The sequence below is a fragment of the Balaenoptera ricei genome, chromosome 11 (assembly GCF_028023285.1).
Source record: "Balaenoptera ricei isolate mBalRic1 chromosome 11, mBalRic1.hap2, whole genome shotgun sequence".
NCBI lineage: Eukaryota > Metazoa > Chordata > Mammalia > Artiodactyla > Balaenopteridae > Balaenoptera > Balaenoptera ricei.
The window spans coordinates 43,929,393-43,941,518 of NC_082649.1; the positions used below are offsets into that span (position 1 = coordinate 43,929,393).

The 12,126-nt window shown below is 36.2% G+C and overlaps 1 protein-coding gene across 3 annotated transcripts in view; it reads right to left on the reverse strand.

Moving 5' to 3' along the window:
- Positions 1–12,126, reverse strand: part of COL21A1 (collagen type XXI alpha 1 chain) — a 193,059-nt gene that overhangs the window by 43,966 nt on the left and 136,967 nt on the right. The gene's annotated exons all lie outside the window — the stretch shown is intronic.

A 12,126-nucleotide genomic window follows, 5' to 3' on the forward strand; every position in this document is an offset into this window, starting at 1 on the left:
GGAAAAACACACAGCAGATGAAGAAGCAAGGCAAAAACCCACCAGACCTAACAAATGAAGAGGAAATAGGCAGTCTACCTGAGAAAGAATTCAGAATGATAGTAAAGATGATCCAAAATATTGGAAATAGAATAGAGAAAATACAAGAAACGTTTAACAAGGAACTAGAAGAACTAAAGAGCAAACAGTGATGAACAACACAATAAATGAAATTTAAAATTCTCTAGAAGGGATCAATAGCAGAATAACTGAGGCAGAAGAACGAATAAGTGAGCTGGAAGATAAAATAGTGGAAATAACTACTGCAGAGCAGAATAAAGAAAAAAGAATGAAAAGAATTGAGGACAGTCTCAGAGACCTCTGGGACAACATTAAATGCACAAACATTCGAATTATAGGGGTCCCAGAAGAAGAAGAGAAAAAGAAAGGGACTGAGAAAATATTTGAAGAGATTATAGTTGAAAATTTCCCTAATTTGGGAAAGGAAATAGTTAATCAAGTCCAGGAAGTACAGAGAGTCCCGTACAGGATAAGTACGAGAAACATGCCAAGGAGAAACATGCCAAGACACATATTAATCAACCTATCAAAAATTAAATACAAAGAAAAAATATTACAAGCAGCAAGGGAAAAACAACAAATAACACACAAGGGAATCCCCATAAGGTTAAGAGCGGATATTCCAGCAGAAACTCTGCAAACCAGAAGGGAGTGGCAGGACATATTTAAAGTGATGAAGGAGAAAAACCTACAACCAAGATTACTCTACCCAGCAAGGATCTCATTCAGATTTGATGGAGAAATTAAAACCTTTACAGACAAGCAAAAGCTGAGAGAGTTCAGCACCACCAAACCAGCTTTACAACAAATGCTAAAGGAATTTCTCTAGGCAAGAAACACAAGAGAAGGAAAACACCTACAATAACAAACCCAAAACATTTAAGAAAATGGGAATAGGAACATACATATCGATAATTACCTTGAATGTAAATGGATTAAATGCTCCCACCAAAAGACACAGGCTGGCTGAATGGATACAAAAACAAGACCTGTATATATGCTGTCTACGAGAGACCCACTTCAGACCTAGGGACACATACAGACTGAAAGTGAGGGGATGGAAAAAGATATTCCATGCAAATGGAAATCAAAAAAAAGCTGGAGTAGCAATTCTCATATCAGACAAAATGGACTTTAAAATAAAGACTATTACAAGAGACAAAGAAGGACACTACAAAATGATCAAGGGATCAATACAAGAAGAAACTATAACAATTGTAAATATTTATGCACTCAACATAGGGGCACCTCAATATATAAGGCAAATACTAACAGCCATCAAAGGGGAAATTGACAGTAACATGATCATAGTAGGGGACTTTAACACTCCACTTTCACCAATGGGCAGATCATCCAAAATGAAAATAAAAAAGGAAACACAAGCTTTAAATGATACATTAAACAAGATGGACTTAATTGATATTTATAGGACATTCCATCCAAAAACAACAGAATGCACATTCTTCTCAAGTGCTCACGGAACATTCTCTAGGATAGATCATATCTTAGGTCACAAATCAAGCCTTGGTAAATTTAAGAAAATTGAAATCGTATCAAGTATCTTTTCTGACCACAATGCTATGAGACTAGATATCAATTACAGGAAAAGATCTGTAAAAAATACAAACACATGGAGGCTAAACAATACACAACTTAATAACCAAGAGATCACTGAAGAAATCAAAAAATACCTAGAAACAGATGACAATGAAAACACGATGACCCAAAACCTATGGGATGCAGCAAAAGCAGTTCTAAGAACGAAGTTTATAACAATACAATCCTACCTTAAGAAACAAGAAACATCACAAATAAACAACCTAACCTTACACCTAAAGCAGTTAGAGGAGGAAGAACAAAAAAAACCCAAAATTAGCAGAAGGAAAGAAATCATAAAGATCAGATCAGAAATAAATGAAAAAGAAATGAAGGAAACGATAGCAAAGATCAATAAAACTAAAAGCTGGTTCTTTGAGAAGATAAACAAAATTGATAAACCATTAGCCAGACTCATCAAGAGAAAAAGGGAGAGAACTCAAATCAATAAAATTAGAAATGAAAAAGGAGAAGTTACAACTGGCACTGCAGAAATACAAAGGATCATGAGAGATTATTACAATTAACTCTACGCCAATAAAATGGACAACCTGGAAGAAATGGACAAATTCTTAGAAATGCACAACCTTCTGAGACTGAACCAGGAAGAAATAGAAAATATGAACAATCCAATCAGAAGCACTGAAGTTGAAACTGTGATTAAAAATCTTCCAACAAACAAAAGCCCAGGACCAGATGGCTTCACAGGTGAATTCTATCAAACATTTAGAGAAGAGCTAACACCTATCCTTCTCAAACTCTTCCAAAATATAGCAGAGGGAGGAACACTCCCAAACTCATTCTATGAGGCCACCATCACCCTGATACCAAAACCAGACAAAGATGTCACAAAGAAGGAAAACTACAGACCAATATCGCTGATGAACATAGATGCAAAAATCCTCAACAAAATACTAGGAAACAGAATCCAACAGCACATTAAAAGGATCATACACCGTGATCAAGTGGGGTTTATCCCAGGAATGCAAGGATTATTCAATATATGCAAATCAATCAATGTGATACACCATATTAACAAATTGAAGGAGAAAATCCATATGATCATGTCAATAGATGCAGAGAAAGCTTTCAACAAAATTCAACACCAATTTATGATAAAAACCCTCCAGAAAGTAGGCATAGAGGGAACTTTCCTCAACATAATAAAGGTCATATACGACATACCCTCAGCCAACATCATCCTCAATGGTGAAAGACTGAAACCATTTCCACTAAGATCAGGAACAAGACAAGGTTGCCCACTCTCACCACTATTATTCAACATAGTTTTGGAAGTTTTAGCCACAGCAATTAGAGAAGAAAAAGAAATAAAAGGAATCCAAATTGGAAAGAAGTAAAGCTGTCACTGTTTGCAGATGACATGATACTATACATAGAGAATCCTAAAGATGCTACCAGAAAACTACTAGAGCTAATCAATGAATCTGGTAAAGTAGCAGGATACAAAATTAATGCACAGACATCTCTGGCATTCCTATACACTAATGATGAAAAATCTGAAAGTGAAATTAAGGAAACACTCCCATTTACCATTGCAACAAAAAGAATAAAATATTTAGGAATAGACCTACCTAAGGAGGCAAAAGACCTGTATGCAGAAAATTATAAGACACTGATGAAAGAAATTAAGGATGATACAAATAGATGGAGAGATATACCATGTTCTTGGATTGGAAGAATCAACATTGTGAAAATGACTATACTACCCAAAAGCAATCTACAGATTCAATATAATCCCTATCAAACTACCTCTGGCATTTTTCACAGAACTAGAACAAAAAATTTCACAATTTGTATGGAAACACAAAAGACCCTGAATAGCCAAAGCAATCTTGAGAAAGAAAAACGGAGCTGGAGGAATCAGGCTCCCTGACTTCAGACTATACTACAAAGATACAGTAATCAAGACAGTATGGTACTGGCACAAAAACAGACATATAGATCAATGGAACAGGATAGCAATCCCAGAGATAAACGCACGTACATATGGTCACCTTATCTTTGATAAAAGAGGCAAGAATATACAGTGGAGAAAAGACAGCCTCTTCAATAAGTGGTGGTGGGAAAACTGGACAGCTACAGGTAAAAGAATGAAATTAGAACACTCCCTAACACCATACACAAAAATAAACTCAAAATGGATGAAAGACCTAAATGTAAGGCCAGACACCATCAAACTCTTAGAGGAAAACATAGGCAGAACACTCTATGACATAAATCACAGCAAGATCCTTTTTGACCCACCTCCTAGAGAAATGGAAATGAAAACAAAAGTAAACAAATGGGACCTAATGAAACTTAAAAGCTTTTGCACCGCAAAGGAAACCATAAATAAGACCAAAAGACAACCCTCAGAATGGGAGAAAATATTTGCAAATGAAGCAACTGACAAAGGATTAATCTCCAAAATTTACAAGCAGTTCATGCAGCTCAATAACAAAAAAACGAACAACCCAATCCAAAAATGGGCAGAAGACCTAAACAGACATTTCTCCAAAGAAGATATACAGATTGCCAACAAACACATGAATGAAAGAATGCTCAACATCATTAATCATTAGAGAAATGCAAATCAAAACTACAATGAGATATCATCTCACACCAGTCAGAATGGCCATCATCAAAAATCTACAAACAATAAATGCTGGAGAGGGTGTGGAGAATGCACTGTTGGTGGGGATGTAAATTGATATAGCCATGATGGAGAACAGTATGGAGGTTCCTTAGAAAACTAAAAATAGAACTACCATACGACCCAGCAATCCCACCACTGGGCATATACCCTGAGAAAACCATAATTCAAAAAGAGGCATGTACCAAAATGTTCATTGCAGCTCTGTTTACAATAACCAGGACATGGAAGCAACCTAAGTGTCCATCAACAGATGAATGGATAAAGAAGATGTGGCACATATATACAATGGAATATTACTCAGCCATAAAAAGAAACGAAATTGAGTTATTTGTCATGAGGTGGATGGACCTATAATCTGTCATAAAGAGTGAAGTAAGTCAGAAAGAGAAAAACAAATACCGTATGCTAACACATATATATGGAATCTAAGAAAAAAAAATGGTCATGAAGAACCTAGGGGCAAGACGGGAATAAAGACACAGACCTACTAGAGAATGGACTTGAGGATATGGGGAGGGGGAAGGGTAAGCTGTGACAAATTGAGAGAGTGGCATGGACATATATACACTACCAAACTTAAAGTAGATAGCTAGTGGGAAGCAGCCGCATAGAACAGGGAGATCAGCTCAGTGCTTTGTGACCACCTAGATGGGTGGGATAGGGAGGCTGGGAGGGAGGGAGACGCAAGAGGGAAGAGAAATGGGAACATATGTATATGTATAACTGATTCACTTTGTTATAAAGCAGAAACTAACACACCATTGTAAAGCAATTATACTGCAATAAAGATGTTTTAAAAAAAAACCCAAAACAATGCAGTTTCCTGTGATTCAGTCCCTGATTCTGACTCATTAAGATGGGGATGGTCCCAAGAAACTGAATTTTAATAGCCATCTCTGGTGATTCTGGCTAAAGTTCTCTGGATCACAGTACTCACTATTTCTTTTAAGACTCCCTTGAAAATTATTTGTGTTGAGGGTTAAGCTAGGATAGTTATCAGGGGTTTTCTTGTTTGATTTATAATTTTCTACCAATTGAATTTTCATATAATTTACATATGCCTCTGGTTAAAAACTACTACAGTTCATTTTCCTACCAGTCTTTAAACCTTCATCAAAAATCTTAGTAGTCTGACTTTCATGATTAACTTCACTTGTCTTTAATGGCTTTTAAGAGTCTTAATCCACTGTAGGAATTTGATATACACCTCTGTACAGTACGTTTCTTGAGTGAATTTTCTACTTCCCTAACTGGAGAATAAATGTCCCATCCAAAACCACCTGGTACAATGTTGTACATTCTGTGATTGTTCAGCAAGTATTAGCACCTGACTACATATCTCAATAAGAATCTGCAACAATTTTAAAGCTCTCTACTGGCGGTTTCAATCCGTTTTTGAGATACATTGTTCAGAAGTTCTTCACATTTCACCTAAATCCACCAAGTAAGTGCCTTCTTTTTATGTAGACAGCAGAAAGGAAGAAAATTCTATCACAACAAAGAAATTATTCGTAGTTCTTAGAACAAATAAATCATCATTCAACTCCTTTCCCCTGGTTTAATTTTAATTTTAGTTCATCAAATTACTCTTTATACTTCATTTGCAAGAAATATTTTCATTGAAAAAGTCTAGTGCCTATGTTCTAATTAGTTACTAAAAGAAATTTATATTCTAATATCTCGTGTTGATAATTTCTGTTGGATTAAATTCATTGTGAACCATTAGAGTACTACAGGACTTCTGGAATGTATTCATAAATACTAGTCTGCTCATGATTAATATAATCTTTTGTTAAAACGTACCATGTTTTTTTTTTCTACAACCCCCAAAGTGTGTATCTTTGCCAAAAGCATTTCAAAGCCATAATCTTTTAAAGAAACAAAATTAAAACCGAGTAACACACCTAACTATGACTTAACTATTTCTACTTCAAACAATGGAACACTTCAGTTCAGTATTCAAAGTTACAAAAATCATTTTATAGATATCTAAGTATCTAGAACTATTGGCAATCAGTTACCTAATTATTAGATGCTTCCCTGATTCTCAGAAATAAAAATGTATTTTGATATAAGCAAAAATTTTCAAGTGCTCTTTCCCAGAAATTCCCCATCTGTGTTTTTACATCACTTAAACACACCTAGAACATCAGTGATTTTCTGGTGTCAACTTTCAAGGCATCAAACATTTGTGTAGTGTTCAGAGTGGTACACACTGAAGCATTTTGAAAATATTTTTTAAACATAAAAACCAAGAAAGAGATCTTTAGAATGAAACAATCTAGTTACCAAAGGGTACATTAATCAAATCATATAAAATAACATAATTTCCACACTCATGAAAGTAGATTGAGTGCAAAACTTTCTCATTTCACCTACTAACACAGCCATCTATATGGATCATGAACCGAGTATTAAAATAAAATATGCCTTGTCTTGAAAAACACTGTTTTGTTAATTCTGTATTTTCATGTTTTGAAAATGGAGAACGTATTGGGACTAATTCAAGAATATCGTATAAGGACCTTATACCAAAGGTTTTTAATGAAAGTGTGCAAAACCACCCCTGGCCCCCATATGACTACAGAACATAATTTTAAAGTCGAAGTCCTAAAAGCTTGAAATCTAGACTCAATATCCTGTACCAATTTTCCTCTCACCCACTCTCTTCAAAACAGAGATGGGCATCATCAATTCCCATGCCAACGGGAACACAGAGCCCCTGGAAGCAGCAATGACATTCTATTGACTTGGAGGATATGTCACCCGTTCTGAGAATTAATCATGCATCATTTCATACGTTTGATTGAATTAATTCCTCTTGTCATTTCAAGGTTCAATAAAGCCTCTTTCAAATAACAAATAAATGAATAAAGAAGATTCATATAAGTATTCTTTTGATGCTTATTAATGGTCTTACAATGATCACAGATAAAAAGATTTCTTCAGAACAACAGTAAAAAAATGATCAGTACCATAGGCACAGAGCTTCTAAATTTAAAATCCATGATGTTGCTTTTTAAAGTCATTTGATGGTGGTCTGGTTTTACTATATCAATAAAATCATTCATGGTATAAAAGAAACAGATCCATAAGTAAACCTAGTGGGACTTGATTAATTTGTACAGATAATGGGCCAACAGTTGCTTAGTAAGGTTAAGGAAAAAGATATAATATTTTTGCAGTCATGACAATGCCAAATGCCAAGCTTTGGGAGACCAAGAAGTTGTAGATATTGCTTACAAATGTAGTCACTCCTGTAGATAAACTGGACATTTGCGTTGTTTAATTCAAAATGCATTCTAAGAGTTATTCTCAATCAGGTTTTAAAACATAACCCTGGAACTAGCATTATTACAAAAATAAATACAATTGAATTTTCCAAATTTTCTTAGTTGTTAAATGTGGGCTGGCTTCACACTAAGTGCCATATGAAATTCCTAATGGCAGATATCAGGTTAAGGTTCTTTCACTCAACACATACAGAGGATGTGCCCCTCCTGGTTCCTGAAAGAGGAGTGGGAAAAAAAAATCTTACAAACATGTACCGACTTTAAAAAGCTTGCCATACAATTGCAAATCAAATAAGAACAGCATCACAACTAGTGGGGCTTTTTCCTCCTACCTTTCTCCTCAATCGAAATAAAAAAGTACAGTGAAGTGGGTAAATAAAGACACCTCCACAAAGCTAGTATAACAAAGTGGATTATTCCACGTGGGAAACCACCACAGCAAGTCAACATTAACTTCCCCCGAGGATTTTATGCCTTTGACCTCTATGCATAACATGGCATGTCACATAATTGATCCATAGAAAAGGTGATTAAACAAAAGATCTACTTGTCTCTTAACTAAATGACGACTTGAACTGCCTCAGCAGCTAATACACACCATAAAGACAAGCGTAAGATGTGGTTTAGAAAGGCATGCCTTTCTAAAGAATTTGAAAGAATTTGAAAGGCATGAGGAAAAGGAAACAAAAGCCTCTATGAGCCAATGTCCTCAAATACAGTACAGTGATCCTCACATCTGCATCCCTGGAAAAATGATACAGCAAAAGTGTCCAAAATAAAATGACTTAAGGCATCCTTAACTAAGAAAGATGTGCTCACCACCTCTGTAGGTCCAGGAAATGTGGCATCCTTTCTCTCTCCATGGGGCTCCAGGGATCTCAGCTCCAAGAGTAGAACCCAAGTCCTGCCTACAAGTCTTCACCATGAGTCATCATGCCCTGTGCACAGTGGGCAGGCTGGTGATCAGAAAACTAGGGATCTGATGGATCAGACGCCTGAGAAGAAATGCTACACTAAACATAGGACGTCATCGGGCTTGGACCAGCATAGAACAGCTATGATGAACATCAGGGGAAATGATGACAGTTCAGGTAACTTGGTCAACAACCACTGGCCAAAGCCAAGTAGCTGTTCAATATGATAATTTGGTCAAAAAGCTGATTTGGTCAAAAATGAATGTGTGCAGTTATTGTTTTTCAACTATGAGTAAATTTGGTGTGCTGCTGCTCCTGTATTGCCCTGTCTCCCCATCCACCTAACTGCACAAGGTAAAATCAGAATGATTTTGCAAGTTAGGAACACATTTCCAACAACTGAGCATTCCTTGGAGCAATCTGATGGTTCTCCATTCCTTGGCACAAAAATGGAAATGCAGTCTGCCAAGCTTAATATGTTTGAAAAACAAAGAAACACTGCACAACACTCAAAAGCCAGGTCTTAATTTTTAAATAATGTATTACATAAACAATAACATGCTCACAGGAGAAAATAAAACACAGACAAGCAAAAAATGGCACATAACAGACATCAAAAAGCAACATGGCTGGAAATAAGCAAAGTAACCAAAACATGATTAAACCACATGTTTGCCATGTAGATTCTTCCTTATTTATATATATTCATAGAGTATTATATTTTTACATGACTGTTTACATACATAATACATTAAGTATCAGACATTTAAGTTGTTCCAGTTTTGCAATATGATGAATAATAGTACAGAGAAGACATGTGGGCTAAAAGTTACTAAATAGAATAATGCAAAGATGTAGAAAAATATGAAGTGGACAAAAGAAGTTTTGCAAAACATATGACAGTTTAACAAACTGATGAATCAGAAAATATTAGTGATTGAGGAGTCTCACTTTTAACCAAATTGTCATTTAAACCTGCTTATCTACATGCTTTAAGCCCAAATATTTTTGATCAACACATGTGCTACAAAGAGTTTGATATGTATCAGTAGGACTCACAGGCTTTTTACATAGATTCATTACATAAATGATTGTTAAAGATTAGACTAGATGAGAAGCCCAGTGTACTCATCTACCATGGCTTCTGTAAAAAATTTACCAGAAACTTGGTAGCTTAAAGCAACAGAATGTAATTCTCTCACAGTTCTGGAGGATGGAAATCTGTACTCCCCCCAGAAGCTCTAGGGGAGAATCCATCCCTTGCCTTTTCTGCCTTCTGCCAGCATTCCTTGACTTGCGGCCACATCACTCCAATTTCACTGCCTCCTCTGAGAAACCTCAGTTCTACTCTTAAGGACTTTCAACTGATTAGATCAGCCTCCCTTCAGACAAGCCAGGATAATCTCCCCAAGACCCTTAATTTAATCACACCTGCAAATACCCTTTGTTCAAATATGATAACATTTATCAGTTTTAGTTATTAGGATCTGATATCCTGGTGGGGGAACACTTTTCAACCTACTACACCTAGTATTCACAGAAATTCTTCTAAAACTGTCTTGAAACTGACCCACTATTTCTTATTGGAACTATATTAGTCCCCATGTTTCCATGTCTACTCTAAGGATGCAAAGTATAGGCCTCTTATTTGAATGCCTTTGCTATTGTCCCATGTGAAGATATCATAGGATCACCTCCCCAGACGAAATGAATTCTTCTTGCTCTATTTCTTGTTTATTGCTTGGTCTTCCTGTGCCTCCATCCACACAGCAAGACTTTGAGAGTCATCCTTTTTCATGTTACCCACATCCAATCGATCCCTGAGCTCTGCTGATGCTTTTTTAGTTCATTTCAGATCAGTCCCACTCTCCCTCTCCCAACTCTGAATATTCTTGTCTTAGCTGGAGTTGGAGGTGGCAGGGCTCAGCTGACCTGCTGCTGGGCTCTGCCCTCCACCTCTGTCCCCCTTTACCCATTCTCTTTTCTGCTGTCAAGTGACCTCTCTAAAACTTTCTAAATCTGAACACCTCACTTCCCTACTTAGAACCTTTGAATGCCTCCAATTACTCTCAGATTTAAGTCCAAATAGCACAGACATACAAGGCCTTTCTTGATTTGGCCTCTCCCTACCCCTGCAACCTCATCTAGTATTTCTATCTCATCCCCTCCATCTATCCTAAGCAATTTGAACTAATTTCAGTTTTCCCAAAGTATCACGATTTCTTTCATTTCTATATTTTGGAACATGTTACAGTTTCCTGCCTTAGGGGGCAAGCAAGAAGACAACTCCTATTTATACTCCACAATTTGGCTAAGAGAACATCTTGTTTAAGAATGTATCCTTATACTTTTTAAATAGGTAAATTTTATACAGTAGTATGTGAATCATATCTCAATAAATGGTTATTAAACAAGAAGAATGCATCCTTTTCAATGATGTCCCAAAACTCATTTAGCATCATATACATCTCCTACAACTTTGCAAGCCTCCCCCACCCCCATCCCGCACCTCCCTCTATAACATTTATATGATGTTTGTATCTATTGGCTCATCTGACTCCTGAGGGCAGGACCATGACAAATTCATCTACATTTTCTCCTCAATTAATATAATGTCTGGCACAAAGCAGACAGTAAATGCTTGTTGAATGAACGACTAAAAGATTATAATCCTTAAACGCAGTGATACACAGTTGAAACAAATTCTAATAAATCCAGCAAGTGTTAGAACTGAGTTTGTCACCTGGATTGAAGTCAACTGGGTATCATTTGTCACTTAGAATGTAAATTACCCTAAGGACTAAATTACTCTTAGGATTGACCAACACCAGCCTTTAAATTTCAAAGCACAGGCATGTACATGTAATTGTACTTTAAAGCAATGTAATCATTTCCCAATGAAATACATCCTTTGTCCTCAATTTGAATTCTAAGAGTTAGTGTTCATATTTATCAATCTGCATGCAGGAATGAATCACCATCTGGCTACTATAAGCTGCGTTTAATTAGCTTTAAAGCATTTTTCTAAGAGTGTTGATCCTTCCAACTTAAGCACCACTAATTTTCTTGGCTGCCACATTATAGAACAAATAAATATATCCTTTTTAGTGGGGCCAAAACATTCATTACAAACACTTAAAACCAGCATGCACACACAACACAAGAGTCTTCATTTCTTTGCATCACCAAATATATAAATTTTCTTTTTTTTTTTTTTTCCTGTTTTCAAAGCTTTTTCACAAATGGTAAAGATCAATCTTCATGAGATATATTACTAACAACCAAGTTTTCATTAATTGTCAAAATAACAGAATAACATAATGCTATATGTTCTAAATTGGAAGAGAGTGCAACCCAGAACAATTATATACAGATAACATGGGCAAACTTTAGACACATAATCTACTAATTACTTTCCTAACAGAGTACATCTCCTGGCACAGCAAACCTGGCTTCCTCTCCACCATTCAGCAGGAAAGACAGAGGAGTCAGAGAAAAAGGAATAAGGGATCCTTTCTTGCCTTCTCTGAGCTGATGGGGTGGGGTGGGAGAGGGGATAAAGTCTCACTCAGTAACTCCCAGTTTTCTATCTGCTGGTTTAGGAGGA